This window comes from Syngnathus floridae, chromosome 6 (assembly GCF_059516105.1).
Source record: "Syngnathus floridae isolate MCC-2025c chromosome 6, RoL_Sflo_1.0, whole genome shotgun sequence".
NCBI lineage: Eukaryota > Metazoa > Chordata > Actinopteri > Syngnathiformes > Syngnathidae > Syngnathus > Syngnathus floridae.
In genome coordinates, this window is record NC_142418.1 from 14830230 (window position 1) to 14848768 (window position 18539).

Sequence of the window (18539 nt, forward strand, 5' to 3'; positions counted from 1 at the left end):
GCTACCAGGGTGACTGTTTTGTGGGATCTGAAAACGGTTGAAGAACGGTTTTACCTTCAACCTAGGACACATCAGTCATACAGTCATCAGTCACATCTTTGAACTCTTTCTAACCTAGATTAGTCCTTGCTTGAATATTGAAGATCATCCTTTAGATCCTTTCGACCTGCTTTTCTCAGTGTTGTCTGAAAAACTCCCTGGCTTGTTTCTCCTGAAAGTAGATCCTTGAAATTTTTGTTCCCCTTTCAAATACACAGTAAAGATTTGGCAAAGCCACCTTTTACGTACTGCAAAACTACTCGTTTAAAATCCTTCAGGAAACCACGGGTTGTAAAATGCTCCAACAGTTGTAGTGGGTGAATCTTCTGTTGTGCATCACTGACATTTTCAGCGCCGTCCGTCCTTTCAACGGCGGGCCACAGCTGCGTTACTCTTGCCTCGGCGCCCCGGGCCTCTTGCACGTCTTGTGGTTTGGTATCACCCAAAGGTGTCTGATGCATTTGGCTGTCGTGCTCGGGTGGCCTGCCCTGCGGTCGCCCCGTGTTTGGCTTTCTGCTTCACGCTCAGATTAGCAGCTATCTCCTCCGGGCTCTGGCTTTTCCTGGAAACAAGCTCGCTCGTCAAGTATTTGCTTATATTTCGGTGTGAACTGGCGCGCTCGCCCGTGTTTCTCCTCTGAGTGGATCCCGACCGTGCCAAGAGATCACTGTGGACCCCGCGGAATCTTTGATTGATTTACAGTTTAAGTCACAGACAGTAGAGCCATCTTAGGCAACTTCTCTACTTTTTGAGACGATTTAGTGTCTCTGTTTTTACCATCATTGCACTGTACGTTTATGTAAGTACAATACACTAACGGAAATGATGAATGGCATGCCCAGAGCGTCGACCCTGATGAAGTCATCACACTGCCGGAGTGGTGGTAGTGATACCACTGCACAACTTAAATATGATGCATCCTAACGACGTTTTGTGCCATCTTTCCTCATCATGAAGGACGCTGTGCTTGTAATGAGAGCAAATCCTTGCCAAAATGTTGCCGGGTGGGAACGCATCATTGTCGTTCTGACATAAATAAACCTCGTGAGACATGCCAAGTGCTCGTTCCCAGAAGTTGAGCAAAAGGACCTCGCAGCATCTCTAGCCCACTTGTTGCTTTCATCGGGCTTATTTGCATTCAGCATCAGTCTCGGTTCACTTCAAGTGTGGCCTCATCCCCGTGGAATGAGTCCAGGGTCTTTGTTCGGTTTCTTACAATATCTTTGAGTCATTAGCATGTCTCTTCTTCCTGTGTGAGTAGGTGTGTAACGCTAAATATCATCACTGGGTTTGTACCTTGGTTTCAAGATTCTGACTGCTTATCTTTTGTGTGAACAGAAACAGATGTAATGACATTGATTTCATTTTTTTAAGGCATTGGCATTCTTGTTTGTGTGAGTCAAATGACTAGACCAGTTTGGCAATATGAGACAATGTCACTCCATTTTGTCTGGAATTGTAAGAGTAAAAAAATTATATATATTCTACAGCAGCCTACACTAGAAACAATAAATTACTAAACTTCCCTCGTTCATTACAGCTCCCGCTTTGTGTAAATCTGCTCAATATTGGCAAAGACGTGTGTTTATTTAAGCAAGCCGTTGGCGAGCATTTTGTCAATTCTGTGCGTCAAAGTCGTCATTGAAAAGTGTAATAAACATTTCTCGTCTTGTCCAAACAGCCCCGCTTTCATTTATTGTCTCAGATGCCACAAATCAGCCACCTCCATGGGCAAAAACAAATATGATATATTTTCAACATTGTTTGACCTAAGAGTCTGCTCTAGAGGAAGAGTGGCTACAGCAGCAGGGTTATTTATACCGCACCAGTTCCAGCTGAGAGCGTTTTAGAAAGGAACCAGGTCCTACGCCACAGGAAAGGGGTCACGGTTTAGCAAGGTGTGGGCACAGCACATTCCTGGCATGGTGCGCTAACCCGCGGGTGGAAGCCACCCTGCTGCCGGCCCTCATGAATGGAGGTAAACAGAAAATGTGACTCACCGCTCGCCCAGACGAATGCCACCCGGTCCCGAGCCCAGACAGATAAGTCTGCCATGCAGATGATGTAAGACCGTTGTCCTACCCCTGCTGTCCATTTTTGTCATCTGCCTTTTTTCCCTCCAGGCCAGGTCAGTGAGCGTAATTCCCTTCTGTCGCGAAACTACAGGCTGGGAGCCAGTTGGGGCCCACTGTCCATTTTTGAACTAGCTACTGTCTGAAATTAAATTGATAATTGACATGGCCTATGCTCTTGAAAGAAGGTAAAAGTAAAAAAGTACAAATGTATTTTGAATTTGAAATATATACATTACCCTAACACAGGGATGAGCAACTCGGAGTGGTTTTCGATTAAATAAACACGTTTACAAGTTGTAATTACAGTGTTTGCCACTAGGAGGCAAACATTGCCGACATCACCTCCAACCCCAAGACTGTCCTTCTGAGTAAAGGGTGTAAAATCACAAAAGGATTTTACAGGCTACCTGGTTCAAAAGATGAATAAACATCAGATGGTCTGTCTACTTTCCATTGAACTTTTGTACTTCTTCAAAAGAAAAAAAGACAATCTTTATAACATAAAACCCAAATATTCATAACACTGTCTGTCCAATATCTGGCTTTAAGTCAACAAAGGAAAAATGAAATGATAATGAAACACTCAATAAAAAGGCCCACATGTCCAAAGAATGCGATCCCACAGTTGAAAGTCCCTTCCAGTATGTGCTGTTGCATTTTCAGGCTCCATAAAAGACAACCTCCACGAGACAGTGCATTTGGTAATGTGCTGTTAAAAGTTAATCATTACATAATGAATGGATGAAGCTCGCATGTCGGGATGTCTAATGACAGGCCTCCGTGTGATAAGGAGGTCCCGCCAGTAGGAATAAGGAAGACGACCGTTTATTTACACACCAGACTGACCTCATCAAAGCTGAGACGCGACTTGGTTTTAAACTCAACTGCGCCCACTTTATTCTCAGCAATTCCAGGGTGTAACTGTGTATTTTGCTTCTTCTTTAGCTTTTGTTACGACACCATTTGTGTCGCTTTGTCTTTAACGAGGCCTGGTCTTCGAATGGCCATTCTCCAAATCTGCTCCGTGCACCTTGCGAGTGTTCGATAGGTATCTGAATACATGGGTACGCTTCAAGAACGGTGTTTTTACAAGTGGAATGATTTGATTCAGTATGATTACGATTCCATTCAATATGGCTTGTAGCTTTTGGCATGTTGATTCATGTAAAAGCACATACGCAAAAGAAGCTTGCCGCCGTGCGTACGTTTCACTTCTGTGAGGTCACGCGGTTCACCCACAAGCAGTATATCGAGGTGTCGTTGCCATGGTTTTAAAAAAACGGACCCATATAAACACCTACAGGTGAGGGCCGACGTCTTATCTGACAAATCGCAAATACGCTCCCCGAGTTTTCAGTGTGCACCTATGCATCGAGAAGAATATTTTGGAGCCCGAGGAAATTGAAAGATTATGCTTTAGGTCAAGCCAGTATTCACTTTGGAGCAAGTGGCCTATAATCTGCATTTATGTCAAGATGTGATTGTGTTGAAGATATATGGGATGCCATGGTTATAAATACAGATCAGAGCATTTGGGTGGAAATTAGAGGTGGAAGGATGAATTGGCAACTAATCAATTAACGATTGTGCGGTGAAAAGAACTATTCCTAGAACGATTGTTGTTACAAGCAACTCAAAGCATCATGCTGAGTTCTGCAGCTACATACTGACTTAAATAAAAAATCATGTTTACATCAGCCCCACACGCACGTACGCATACCACATCTGTACCGATTCCATTGCGTTCTCGCTATGCTACCTATCCGCCGCTAACACACGGGCTAATTACTGCCTAATGACTTAATGCGAGTTGCGGTTTCCACTCAGCAGGAAGCAACCGTTCTGTTTTGCATCCAGTAGCGTGCTCCCGCAGCATGACTCACCCCCGTTTGGCCCCGCACTCCTTTGGCTCGCTGCATGCTGGGAGACGAGCGCTAAGGCTCCCGTGGCTTTTTCAATGCGGCCGAGATGCATAAAAGAGGCATGTTATTGAAGAGAGTGAGATAAAGCACATTCGTTTTAGAACAGAAACATATGGTTTATGAAATGAGGCGTGCAAATGTGTTTGATATCTGTTTAATAGTCTGTACTGTGTTTATGGTTCACTAACAATGCAAATTCCTGTGTTTAATGGAGATTAACCATACAAGACGTTTTCTTCATCAGCGGGGAGTCTTACACTGTTGTTTTAGCTTAACCTCTCTGATTAGGAAAAGAGAGTTACTATCTGCACAAAGCCAGGGGTAGAAAAATGTACTCACACATTGTACTAAAGTTTGCCCCTTGAGATTGAAAGACTTGAAAACAGTAACCATTCTATTTTGAAACAAATACATAAAATAAATAGTTTAGTAAAAAGTAGTCTGTTGACAAAGCACATTAGGTTCCCAAACTGAATTAAAAAGTAGTCACTGTCTGTCAAATGCAGCTCCTGGGTTTCTCGCCGAGGCAACGTTTAGCCTCCAAGATTTCATTGTAATGCCTCTTTAGTGTTGGCTCACTCTTCCGACTAAATGTCCGCAGCTAAGCCGACAAGATGGAAGCATTGACATGAGCAGGCCGCTAAAGGCCGGCCAGTTCCAATGCGTAATTCCCTGCCAGGCCAGCTGGCTTCTGCAAACCCTAGACCACCCCAACCCGTTGAGGTAGGTGGATTAGAGGGCCGCAGTGTAATGAGCCTGTGGTCACTTGGAATGGCGTGTTTGCCGGGATGCAATACACTACACAAAATGACACGGAAAAATACGTAGTACTTGCAAAATACTGACATCAATAGTCTTCTGGTCTTCAAGTACTGTACAGTTATTATTAGCTTTATTTTTCTCAGTATCTAGTATCTTGGACTGGTTCCTGCTTGTATGTTGGTTCTGTAGACGTGTGCATTTGATTTCATAAAACCCTGACAGTGGATGGTAAGATAAACGTGTCAGTTCTAGCAGGTGGTACAAGAATGCAAATAATGTGTACGCGCCCGTGTAGCCACCTCTTACTGAGATGTTGTGTCACTCTGGCCACCTCAGTGAAAGATTTCTAGCGATACCATTTATGATTTACAGAACACGTAAAGCCTACGATGGATCATGCCGAAGAATGGGCCGCTTCTTCCAACCGTCCCAGGAGAGGGAAGCATATTGAGGTTTTAGCCCACTAACACTAGGACTAGCCAAATGTACCGGACTTGAGGAATCAAGTAGTTCTCAAGCTGGGGGGACGGTTTGCCTAGTGCGAGTACGCCCGAAGACGTGTCCGTCATCGGCGTCCGTGTGTGTATGTATGTGTGCTGCTCTCAGTCAGTGAGAGTGTTTTTGGATGTGGGGGGCCATTCGGGCGCATCCAGTGTGCTGGATGTGGAGGAGGCCCACCTCCAGTCTCGCCAGATCCTTCTCTCATCACTTGGAGCAGGACAAACACTCTCCTGCTCATGTCGCCACAGGTTTTGTTGGAGGGGGGGAAAAAAAGTGGTTCTCTTTTGGAATTTGTCTCCTTTGTCTTACTTCATGCAGAAGATTCCATTCATTTTTGTCACCTTTATGAGACGGAAAAAAAACAATACCTGTTTTAGAGGTGAACCCGGGTTCCAAAAGGCTGTACAATTTCTGATCAATTTTCTTGAAGTTTTATTGGAAGTTTAACATGAGGGATTTGAGAAATTAGTTGTGTAGAGCGAAAATATCTCGCATGCCATTTTATTTATGACGGCTTTGGATTCTTGTGAGCCGTCTTTTATGGATTCATGTGCTCGTCATGCCTGTGGCCGTGCACTCTGCGTGCACCCGGGCTATCTTCAGCGCTCTCTGAGCAACTGTTGCGCTCTTGGCCGAAAAATACAAACACAATTTTTCTGGGGTGCGTTTGCGAGTGAGAGCAAGAGACAATCCAAGCACCTGCTCTTAATTTGGCTGGAATATGATCAAAACATGGTAGGCTAATCAGACACATATGTCAGTCTTAATGTGCAAGCTGGATTGTTTTAACAAAACAAAAAAAAAATGATGCACTTCTTAAAAGCGGAGCGAAGCCTTTCAACTAGCAAACATGTTGTCAATTAGCGGCGAATGCCAACTTAAGCCACCTTTGACCCCGAGCGTGCCCACCCGCTTGATGATTGCGCTTGCATTTCCTGCATCTGTCTGTGTTTGTGTGGGTGTACAAAGTTGTGTGTGCTCATTCATCTTCTTGTGGTCGCTGTGAGGATATTGGAGGCTGTCAAGCAGACATCCATGGGAAAGGCCTCTAGCCCTTGTCCAGGCTAACGCTTGGTTGTTTGCTAAACATCGTTATCCTTTTCACAACACTTTTAATGGGATGAAAATGAATTGTCATTCTGACTCATCAATCACGCTGGAGCACAGACATACACCAAACTGTCAACAAAAGTACACCAAAAGTAGCTGTCGATCATTCTGTCGGCCACTGGAAATTGAGTCTGGGTGAGGCTCGGCCGCATTAGTCATCATAAAATATATATGGGTATGTACCTATATATACACATATATGTAAAAAGACAAACTTAAATGCTATCAATCCATTCTAGCCTTACAAATAAACTACAACAAATCCTGTACTGTATTATTTTTTCACCCTAGGTCTAAGTTTAAAATTAGGCCAAAAAAAGTCCAAAAATATACTGCATGTTCAACATGTGAGAAATGTTCCGATGGTTGTGTGCAAACGAACTATGCCTAAACAATTTTGGTTCCGCTACTTAAGCCCGAAATGAGCTTTTATTTACACTTGTGCGCTCTGCTTTGGAATCGCGTACACAAATACCGTTTTGTTCCACTGCTTCACCTCGCTTGTAATGTTTAACTAGCCGTTGTGACAGTCTAACGTGGAGAGCTTGGATGCAAATACACACACACTCATAGGCGCACAAATTGTATTGAGCGACTAAGTGAAGGCTTCTTGGCAAGCGGCCTGCTTTCTAGCACCACTTATGGACAGAGCGCCGTATTGCAGGGACTTCTCCAATTCATATCTTAAAAGCAAAAGCTGCTTTAGTTTCACGACAAATCCATTCTGGTGGGGCTTTTTTTCCCTCCCCCCGCCAGCAGTCGCCATAGCAGCGCTGGAAGTGAAAAGAAGCGCACCCTTGGAGGACAATATTGAGTGCGTGGAGTGTCTGCAGGATTAGGACCACAGGGTGATTTTTCATTTCACCTTCTAAACAAGAGAGTAATGTTGGAGCGGTGCTTCTCCCACAGCAGCTAATCTCCCGTCGGCACTCGAGGCCAAGTAGCAGAGTGGGAGGAAAGTGTGTGCGTGTGTGTTTGAGGGAGATGATGATGCATGCTAACAAGTGGAATATTCATCACAGTCTTGGGAGTCATGGATCTTGGCTGAAGAGAGCATCAGCATTCATGGCATGGCTGCAAAAAATGTTTTTCTTATTCATCTCCTTACATTAGCGTCTTCTCATCGCTGAGGTTTTTAGGAAACACTTAGCACTACAAGGGGGATCCTGGACCGGCTCTCCCCCGGCAGATCCGGGGCTCGGTTTCCAGCACGCGGTATTATTGACCTTTCCCAGAGCCGCGTACACCTAAACGCAGACCGACCAATCACAGCTCTACGCAGAACAGAGATCCGACACTTTCCTGGCGATGCTCTGTTGAATTCAATGATACAAGTTTTGGATGTATTTTTTGCACTTTTAAGAGGTAATTATGGTTAAACGATGTGCTTGGGGCAAGTAAATGCTGGCTCTGGATGAAACTATGCGGCCGTCATTTTTGTAAAATGATCTGTAAAATAACGGTGCGCTGTTGTTAGCTTGTTAACCGCAATGGTAATATTATGCTACTCATATGAGGCCTAGGTGCAATTCGTACGAGGCTCTGGATAAAGTTACACTGACATTCACAAAGTGACTTTTCTGAAATCATTTGCAAAATAATGGCATGCTGTTTGCCTTGAGTTACTGGTTACATTATGTCGCGCTGCCATGACATAGCCGAGCTAAATCGAGGAAAACCAAGCTGAACTGAAGCGCTCGGAGGATCGTTTAAAAACATTTAGACGATCTAAATTGAGGGTGACTGTTCTAAAATGTATCTTGACGAAATTAACTGATAGAGAAACTACAAATTAAGAAAAATGTGCTCACGTGAACGAGTCACCTGATCTGAATCACCTGATTTCAATGGCAAGAGTAAAAAAACAAAATATTAATAAATGGCCAATTACTCTCCATCGTTATTGGCCTGATGTTGATCAACAACATTGTTACTGGCATGGCATTGGTGTTTTCCAACACTGAAAATGTCGTGCGATGGCACTTTTGGGGGGAGCCTGCGGCTTACAAAATGTCAGACGTCCAAGTGTAATGGAATATGTTGCAGAGGTGGAGTTATGAGTGGGATTTAAATCAGATCCTCCAGATTTGATGAGATCACAAAAAAGTGGGCATAATTTAGCACACAGACTGCCACATTGTTGGAAAATGGAAACAAGTTTTTTTCCGTGTTTCCCTAAAATGTTGTAATGCCGCATAAGCCGTTATACAAGTGTGTTGTCCACTTCTCCGTCATCTATACCAATAGCCACCGAGTGCTTATTGACAACACTAGATAGCAGAAATCGAAATTCAGTTCAGTACATGTCATTTCCATATTTCATCCAAATTTTCAATGGAAACTTCAAATTTCCTATCTGCATTACCCCTTAGATACAGTTTGGGTGAAAGTAGACAATGGGGAATCAATCTCCAGATCACAGAACTGTGAGGTCAACATGCTAACCACTATTAGCCCAATGTGTTGCTCCGAGTAGCTCTCAACAACTCATGTTCCTCCTGATTTTTTCTTCATACAAATTACCTTACATGTTAATGTTGGAGCGCAGAGGTTGGTAATTTTAGACAATAGAATTCCCACATGTATTGTGTCATATTAAACATATGATTTCTGGGTCAAAAAGACTCCTATAAGTGGAAGCTGCTGGCTGCTGTTGCATAAAGGCTGATAAAAATTCAATGGTAGCAATCGGTGTGATGTCATCAAGTAGAGAAGTGCACCCCCAGGCGAGGGCTCCTCGACATTAAGTAGCACTATCTACCTGGTTGTACCTGCAGGCAGGAAGGCTGAGTACTTAGCTTACCTAACAGACATTTTGGTTAATGGTATCCACGGGGAGCAGCCAATCCTTTTCTGTCCTAATTTACGATCACAATGCTATTGAAGCCATCTACTGTGCTATGCCTGAAGATGATACCCAATAACACTCAAGCAAGTCCATTGTTGACAATCATTGTCATTCTTGGCTGTTAATACAATGAAAGGATATCTCGAGCAGTCGAAGAATAAGGAAATGGAACAAAGGAAGTAGAGAAGAGATTTGATTCACATGTTTTGTTGTGGACAAAACCAACAATCAACAATAGACAATAAAAGACTAACACAAGTTTTCCACTTTCAAAAAGGAGTTGGAAGAAGAACATTGCCTGCACACTTAATGGACGGTTTACGATGCTGACAGTTTGACTCAGGATCATATGATTCATAGTTCAATTTTTTTACCAATGGGGAAAAACTTGCGGAAGGCTGCAATTTTTAAACAGTGGTAACTTATTTTTACATTAGCGCAACAAATGTAACAATGTCACTTAAAAATTGCCCACACAGTTAAGAGTTTTTGTGTTGGTCAAACATTTCATTTCTCTTTTCATTGTTTCCTATCGGAAATTGATAGCGTTGATTTTCTTTTTTGCCGTCAATGTTCCCTGGGTCAGTGGAGTGGAAGACAGATGTTCAAGCTTGTAACTTCCATCCATGCTTTGGAAAGCAAAGCAAGCACATATTTAACAAGAGCATCCTTGCACAATTTGTGAGGACATCAATGAAGGCGAATGTGTGTGTGGAATACGCAGAATCAGATGTTTGCGGTTTGTCCTTGGGAAGATGGAGAGCGACATTGAACACTTCCTCTCGGCTCTTTCAATACATGCGCCTGGTCTTCCGAGATGCATTAGCGCCATGACAAGCCGATTGCCCATCTCACAAACAGCCATTGTTATTTCCCATCTGTTTTTTTTTCTGAGGGGGGGTGTCTTCTCCTGCCAGCTGTTTGTCGTCTTGCATTGTGAGTCCATTTATGTCAGTAACCACTTAAAATACAAAAGGGGCCTTTTTTTTTTTTTTTTTAAACCTTCTGGTCCAGACCATATGTGAGGTTGGATTTTGATCAGACATAAATGTCCTCTTCACTGTTTGTATGACACCATATTGGCAATATGGCAATGTTCGGGGGACACCCTGATATCATAATATAGAGGAGATACCATATTATATTTGAAATCCATCCATTCCAAAAATTTCTACAGCACGTATCCTCATCAAGGTCACTGGTAAACTGGAGCCTATTCCAGAGAGGTGGTGTACACCCTGGACTTGTAGCCAACCAATCACACTCACATCCGCACTTAACCTAAGAAGCTTTTTATTCCACACTGCCTGGAGAAACTGAACCGAACAACTGACGACACTGCAAACTAGGGCGGCGCCTGAATCGGTGGACGGAAGATGGCGGAAGGTCCCAACGATGCACCTGGTAGAGTGGCCTCATTCACTCCAACGCACCGGATGAATCCATACAGTGAAGCAGGCAGTTGAAGGGCTTTTTGTAGCGGTAATACTGTGCGTTTTTCAAGTGGGGACGCCGAGAGTCTTTCAGAGGGGGAAAACACGCTGATGACTGTATTGTCGAAAGCCTTTTGATTCCTCCCTCGGCACACAGCAGTGTCTCCCTGCCTCCGTGTGTTGCCATTGAGCCTTCGAGGAGACTTGTTTTACAAGTGAGCCAGTTTTAATTGTGGGCCCGATGGCTTATTAATGAGCCAGCGAAAACTGGACCCTGGCCTCCGCCTTTCTTTCCCGTGCACGGTGCCACACATTTTGTCAGGGATGAATGGTGGCTTTGCCGCTTTTGAGCTCTTTCTTTTCCCTCCCCTTACCCTCTGTATTTCTCTTTTTTGAGTGGCTTCCAGGAAATGCAATTAAAAAGAGGTGGAATTTGTTGGAAGGCCAGTAAGGCTATTCTCCATCCCAAACGAATAGATGACCTTGGAAAACATTTTTATCTCACTAATTACATTTATGAATTTAGAACAATTCCATCAGTCAAGTGTACTCACCTCTAATTTGGGGGATTGAGCGCTACTCTTAGGCATGATAAACCGGATGATGGAAATTTCACATTGGGACTGTACTGCCAATCAGTGCTGCTCCTGTCATTCCCTATGGAGATACCTTTGTCGGCTAAAAAACACGCAATGATCTGTGCGTGACCAGAGGACTGTCACTGCTCTTAGAAGGTCTGGCAACAAACTGACGTAAGCTGGTACCCTTATTAAATAAGATGGTGATAACCACTGATGACTTGGATATGTCCGTGGACCTCGTGTATCTATCCCAACCCTTGATTGTAGGGACTAGCCTTAGGCCTGCACATAAATTAGTATACACCAGCAAGGATTTTTTTATTGCTCGTAAATATTCCATCCATCTATCTTCCAAACCGCTACGTTAACAGTTGGGTCAAAAATAATCCAAATTGGGTCAAAAATGGACCAATTCCACTTTTGGGGTTATTGGGGTTATGCACAGAGGAAATCCATCACATGTGACTCAAGCATTTTGGTCCAGAACTCCCGTCTGGCACTTTATTTAAATTCCTCGCCATTCTGCCGCCGTGTTGTCCGTCAGGGGACAATAGTTGATGAGGACGTCCTGGGCAGAGCCAGTCATGATCTGGGTGCCAGTTTGGACACATAGAGCCTCTTTAATATGAGCCAGGCGTGGGAGTGGAGTTGGAGTGGGAAGAATGGGGGGTGGGGGGGTATGAAACCAACCGTTCCAGTGTTTGTTTGACTGTTGCTATTGTTGCTTTGTTGTGTTTGTTATTAAATAAAAAAAAATTAAACTTAAATTGAGTCGCCGAGCTACTGGAGGGCATCCTATTAAAACAAAATAAACCACTTCAAAGACATTCTGAAGGACATCACAATGTACCATCATGTATCAACTTGAAACCTATTAATTAAACACTAATAATCATAGTTGTTGTTATATAAATAAGCATAATGGCAATACAGTATGCAGAATTGGCACCAGGACTAGGGGGTGCTATAGCCCTGTCGGAAATCTGTGGAGCCCTTCTTAAGCTCCTGCAGCATTAAATCTGATATTGTAAAATATATTCATAACCTTTTTAATAATGGACAGGCCACCTCGTTGGCACCAGGAGAGAAACAAAATCATGGTGCCATTCCTGGTGTAATGTGTTTTTATCGTACAGAGTATTTTTATATTTTATTTAACGATAAATATAGAATAAGTTATTTCATTTAGCCTTTTAGCATAATAGCTATTTCAGCTTCATTTTGACAAAGGAGCCCACAGTCACCTCGTGCTGCGGCGACACTTTGGCAAAGCTGTTTTACAGTTCTTTTTTGATGGCTCATAGTTTCCTTTCGCTGTCACCCTTGTCCGTGACACACCGGGGCCCCGTGAAAAACAAAACAAAACAAAAAAACGTTCGCGTCTTACGCATTCTCACCGCGCGCATATCAGGAAAAATCGTTACTCTGCGGCTGCAGAAGTTTGAAAAACAGACTATATTTGGCTGTGTGCTGAGAGGCTGAGAGAAGGGCGAGGGAGCCGTGCGTGAACGATAACCTTGCCACACTTTCTCCGGGGCTAAGACTTTCCAGCATGGGCGGGTGAAGAAAGAGAGGATGAGCGGCGGAGGGAGCGGCGGAAGATGCTTCCTGCCTCACGGGACGGCTGACAGCGGTGGAAGAAGTGATGAAAGACCGTGACGAAAAGCTGCTCTATTGTTTTGGGTTCTCAAAATGATTTTTTTGTTTTGTTTTTACCAAAGCTGCATTTGTGTTTACAGAGAAATGTATTTTTACTTTGCTGCGGAGGGGGGAAATCTAAGTGACAAAGTGATAGAGCCAAGGGAGAAGGTCAGAGTGGATGCGGCAGTGGAACATCGTCACCAAAAGACCACTGGTTGATTCCGCTTTCCCAGCAGAGGGTAAAGATAGAGCTGGCTATGTAAACACGTCGATGCTTTCCAAGTGTGGAGGTGTATCTTCCAAACAGGATCAACCCTCAGCCTCGCCCCAGTTATTATCACCGTTACCACGACAGCATCACGGAGTCTTTCCAAACTCTTAGCTGAAACGCACGTTATTTCGTCAAAAAGGTTCACTGACTCAAGTCTCTTAAGTGTCTTTCAAGCTCGCAATGTGAAAACGCATACATTTTGTGGAAAATGCTCGGGCGTCAATGTTGAGAAGACACGCGAAGTTCACGAAATGAGATAAATATCAAATAGTCTTTCATTGTAGAAATTTACATCTTAGTAAACTTGTCAAGACTTGCCAAGTCATGCAAGTCAAGTGTAAGTAAATGCGAGTCTTCATGATTGTTTTTTTTTCAAAAATAGAATAGAAACAATTTTATTACTGACAGAAACGATGAAAATCAATTTTAGTCAAGTCACAAGTTCAAAAATTGGTGACTTAAGTCTGACTCAAATCACATCATGTGACACAAGTCCCTCTTCTCTAAATCTTGAAGAAGAGAAAAACTACAGACACTGTCATCTTCAGACTTTACAAATTGCCTTATACATGTCGGGACAGCACCGCCGATACGGCAGCCGCGTCTCCCTCTGGGAGGTCCTGACCTGAGGCTAAGCGCTCTTTTTCCTCCATAGGGGAGAGCGGCTGTAACATGTTCAGCGAAGATAGAGAAGAATCTATTTCGTGTGAGTCAAAGACTTAACTATTTTGCCGTTTGATGCTTCCAAAAACACATAAGGTGTCAAACTCTGGTTCTTGAGGGGAGCTGATCATTTGGAGGACGAAACGTCTAAGACGTGCCACACCTCTGCTCTATCTAAACTGTCTTTGATGTTCACATTAAAAGGTGTACTGCATGCTAGGTTTATTGAAGACTATGAGAACTGTCTTTGATTGAAACAAAATGATGTGTTAGGTTCTTAAAAAGCTCAAACTGTTTTTGATTTAAGAATATTAAAGACTGTGAACTTTCTTTGATTTTGAACACACACACATGCTCAAGTTTGTGCTGTTTGGAAAAACATGTTCGCTAGGTTCATTGAAGAGTTATTTATTTGAATGACCTTTGATGTTGATGAAAACACTATTTAAACCTTCTAAATTGCTTGTTGACATAAATGAATAAGTGCTTAAAAGCCTGCTTAAAAATGACTCATTCTGAGTCAAGTGGACAACAAGGTCATCTTATTGAGAGTTGAAAGCTCAGAGGGGGAAAAAAGACGCTTAAATGAATACAAATTTAAATATTAATGTGATGAATTGCAACCAGAGCACATTAATCAACACTGATGTCAACTGGTCGGGTTCCCATCCTCTGGAGTACACGTTGCATTATTTTCAAATCAGTCACACATCATTTGTCAGTGAGCGCATCATTTGCAAACAATAATCCAGTGACAGAGATGAGTTGGCTGGAGTAGCCTACAGAGGGGCGGTAGGGGTGGGGGAGTGAGGTGGGGTGGGGTGGGGGGGTGGGGGGGGTCCTACCCTAACCCTGACCTCCACTGCATGTGGATCCTCATCTGGGGCGAATGTGCGCAACCATTGTAACATTTGAGAAAGCCCTTTCGAAGGCTTCCAGATTTGAGGAGTTGGATTGACAGCAGCTTCTTGGGGCGCTTATGTTTTTCTAGCGCATCTGTCTTTCCCTCTCGCCGACCTCGAATGCGGCGAGGAAATGGCGGACACATTGCGTGAGACCTCGTCGTTCTCCGGTGTCTGTGACAGCGCTCATCAGCGCGCCATTAATTAGGGTCTAAATAACAAAGCACAAACAATAAACAGTCGGCCGCGAAAGCCACAGCCGCGGTGAAGCGCTTGAGGAGCTCGCCAAAGAAAGTAAATAGAATAATCCTTTCAAGATTGAACAGGCCCGGAGAGGGAAATATAGTAGATAGTACTGCACGGATGTCATTCATTGGAGTGTCCAATGAGGTCGTATTTCATATGGCTGCACATGTGAAACTTGGTACATTGTGTCGGCCCTAAAATAACCTGTTTTGGAGAGCTGGTCCTTTTTGCCTATTGGAACGGAATTCTACGTGTTTATGGAGGTGTGTTTTAACCGTCCTTCCTGCAAGTGTGTATGTGTGTGTGTATGTGGTCGAATGAGGAGTAAGTGAGTGTGTGCAGCAGGGGGAGGGCTGAGGGGACAGCTGTAAGGCAATCACTTCATAAGTGAAATACCACTCCCTGTACAATAGCCAACCGCAAACCAGAGCTGTGGCGCAAATGTTTTTCCAACCTGGCATGGATCTATCCCTGCACTCTGAGATTTATAGAGAAAGACTACATATATAGATATATGTATATAAAAAAATGCATTTTCACCTCCTTCAAAATGGTTATGACAGGCACGTTCCAATGCATTACGTGCAAACAAGATTTCTTGGAACACTTTTCCAAACTCTCATTTCCTTTATGAGAGTGGGTTAAGACCTTATGATTTTGTTTTACCAAAGTAAGTAATGGAGTGTTTGTGGAGCTTGGCACCATCAAATAATAATCGAAAGTACAGTGATTATTAATAATAACGATCGTCATACAAGTCGAAATGGGAACCGTAACTTTCCGAGTAAAATGTGTTTCAAAAGTCACACAACTGCCGGCGCTATGCACGAGATGTGAGCAGACGGGCGCACGGGCGAAAATATTTAAGTGTGTGCTACATTCAATTGTGTCAGCGCGTTTCCTCAGTAACACAAATAACAGTAAATCCGTATTTAACTAACATTGACACACAAAAAAAATACATGTTTACATATTTTTTAAATTAATTTTAAAGTGTGCGTAAATTATGAGCATGCTTTCTTAATTCTGAATTGGATAGCGTGCAGTAGAGCTGCCATTAACTGGCAGGCCAGCTAGCTAACTAACTAGGTTAGCAATAGACAAACTTTACACTTACCTGTGAGAAGCCGTGCACAAATACGATGACGGAAATTTGGTTCAGAGTCTGTCTTGCAATCTTCTGAAGTGTACTTATTAATGACACCTACTGAATCTATTCTCCTCAAATTGAAAACGTTTTGGAGTACTGTATCTTCTAACAAAATGAGTTTTTATCATCACTTCAGTTGTCACTTACCTTTGTGCCACCTGGAAATACTTATTTTTTACAAACATTATTAACCCAAAAATGACCCATATTGTCTTTTTGTTCAGGTGTCTATTAACATTATGGATGGTTCGTGTCATCTATTCACTTCCTGCCCACTTAAATTTAGCAAACAGGTTGCTTCCCTACTCCAGAGTTCTGCTAAATAAATTTGTTCTGCATAGACTGATGCCCTTATAGCTATTTGGCATCTAGCTCAGGAGTCACAATTCAATAGCCTCCCACCTGAGTATGTAAAACACCCTTATTGAGAAGACAAAGCTGATGAAGTACATTCCAGAGGCCTGCTCGGAAAACCCAAGATGGCCGTGCTTTGTTGGCGGCCGAGGTGGCCATCCGGGTGTCATGACAGGTTAGCGCTAATAATGCCGGACGTGGCGGGACAAACGCTCGTAGATGGAGGGGGAAGGGACCTCGTGATTCAAATGCACCATGAACAGGCACTGACAGATTAACATTCCGCATGTTTAACCCTGACAAACTTTTCGGGTCAAATTTGGCCCATTTTAACATTTGTCATGCATTTTCATTTGAAATTTGAAGCAAGAAAAATGCTATTCTTTTATGTAGGTGCTACAACTTTTGTTCATTTGGTTATTCAGTGTGCCCTCAAAAACTGAGTGTGTGTAGAAATACTTTTTAATTTAAAATGGCTTACCTTTAGCAGAATCCAGCATCGGATTGTAGCCAAATATACAATCTTGTTGGGTTAAGACACCTCTTGGTGCCGTAACTTTTCGGGTCAAATTTGGCCCGTTTTAACATTTGTCATGCATTTTCATTTGAAGCAAGAAAAATGCTATTCTTTTATGTAGGTGCTACAACTTTTGTTCATTTGGTTATTCAGTGTGACCTCAAAAACTGAGTGTGTGTAGAAATACTTTTTAATTTAAAATGGCTTACCTTTAGCAGAATCCAGCATCAGATTGTAACCAGATATACAATCTTGTTGGGTTAAGACACCTCTTAGTGCCGTAACATTTCGGGTCAAATTTGGCCCGTTTAAACATTTGTCATACATTTTCATTTGAAATTTGAAGCAAGAAAAATGCTATTCTTGTATGTAGGTGCTACAACTTTTGTTCAGTTGGTTATTCAGTGTGCCCTCAAAAACAGAGTGTGTGTAGAAATAATTTTTAGCTTAAAATGGCTTACCTTTAGCAGAATCCAGCATCAGATTGTAACCAGATATACAATCTTGTTGGGTTAAGACACCTCTTAGTGCCGAAACTTTTCGGGTCAAATTTGGCCCGTTTTAACATTTGTCATGCATTTTCATTTGAAATTTGAAGCAAGAAAAATGCTATTCTTTTATGTAGGTGCGGCAGCTTTTGTTCATTTGGTTATTCAGTGTGCCCTCAAAAACTGAGTGTGTGTAGAAATACTTTTTAATTTAAAATGGCTTACCTTTAGCAGAATCCAGCATCGGATTGTAGCCAAATATACAATCTTGTTGGGTTAAGACACCTCTTAGTGCCGTAAATTCTTGTGGTGGAAACAGAAAACTCGTTTCCATTATTACTCTTCTTGATGGAAGGCAAAAAACCTCCTCCTGAAGAACAAATTACAGGGGGGTTCATGATGGCGTAATGGCGTCAACCTCCACTTCGATGTTATTCAATTAGGGGAACGTATTGCCCGCGAAAAGTCAGACGACACTGTACTTACTGTACTTTGTATTAAACTCTAACTGTAAAACTAAACATTAAAAAACGAATTACACACATTGTACATGAAAATAAAACGAATAACATCAGCTAAATGCGAACAAACAAACCTTTACTTTCATGGCGTTCCAGTCATCTTCATTGAAAGCACAACACGACAAAATGGCAGTATGTTAGCCAAATGGATTTATACGTCCTTCGTCATCACTAAGCTGAAGAACTTTAAATTCCCTTTTCAGGACCGTTTTCATTTTCCAGGCTCTTCCGAATTATTTCGTAGGTTTTTTTTTTTTTTTTTTTAAGTAGAGAGTAAATTAAAACAGTTGAGCTTACCTGCCTACTTCTGAGTGGTTTTACTTGTTGTTTTTCCTAAACGTCCGTAATTATTTCTCGCCTCTCATGAAGCAGAACTACCCAATTCTTTTAATTTCTTTTCGGTTCTTTTCTTTTCCATTTTTTTCCCCCGCTGTGCCTGTTATTTCTATTTGATGCGTCGTCTTTCTTCGCCGGATTGACTTTGGCGCCTAACCGGCCTATTTCTTCTTCGTTGG

The 18539-nt window shown here is 42.6% G+C and overlaps 1 long non-coding RNA gene across 2 annotated transcripts in view; it reads right to left on the reverse strand.

Annotated features, from left to right (window-relative positions):
• Nucleotides 1-18539, reverse strand: part of LOC148396777 (uncharacterized) — a 56669-nt gene extending 38130 nt beyond the window's left edge. For both annotated transcript variants that reach the window (XR_015858934.1, XR_015858933.1), the window contains exons 1-2: nt 18322-18539; nt 17729-17873 (exon numbers count right to left, since the gene is read on the reverse strand). This is a non-coding gene — a long non-coding RNA (uncharacterized LOC148396777). The remainder of the gene's footprint in view (nt 1-17728; nt 17874-18321) is intronic.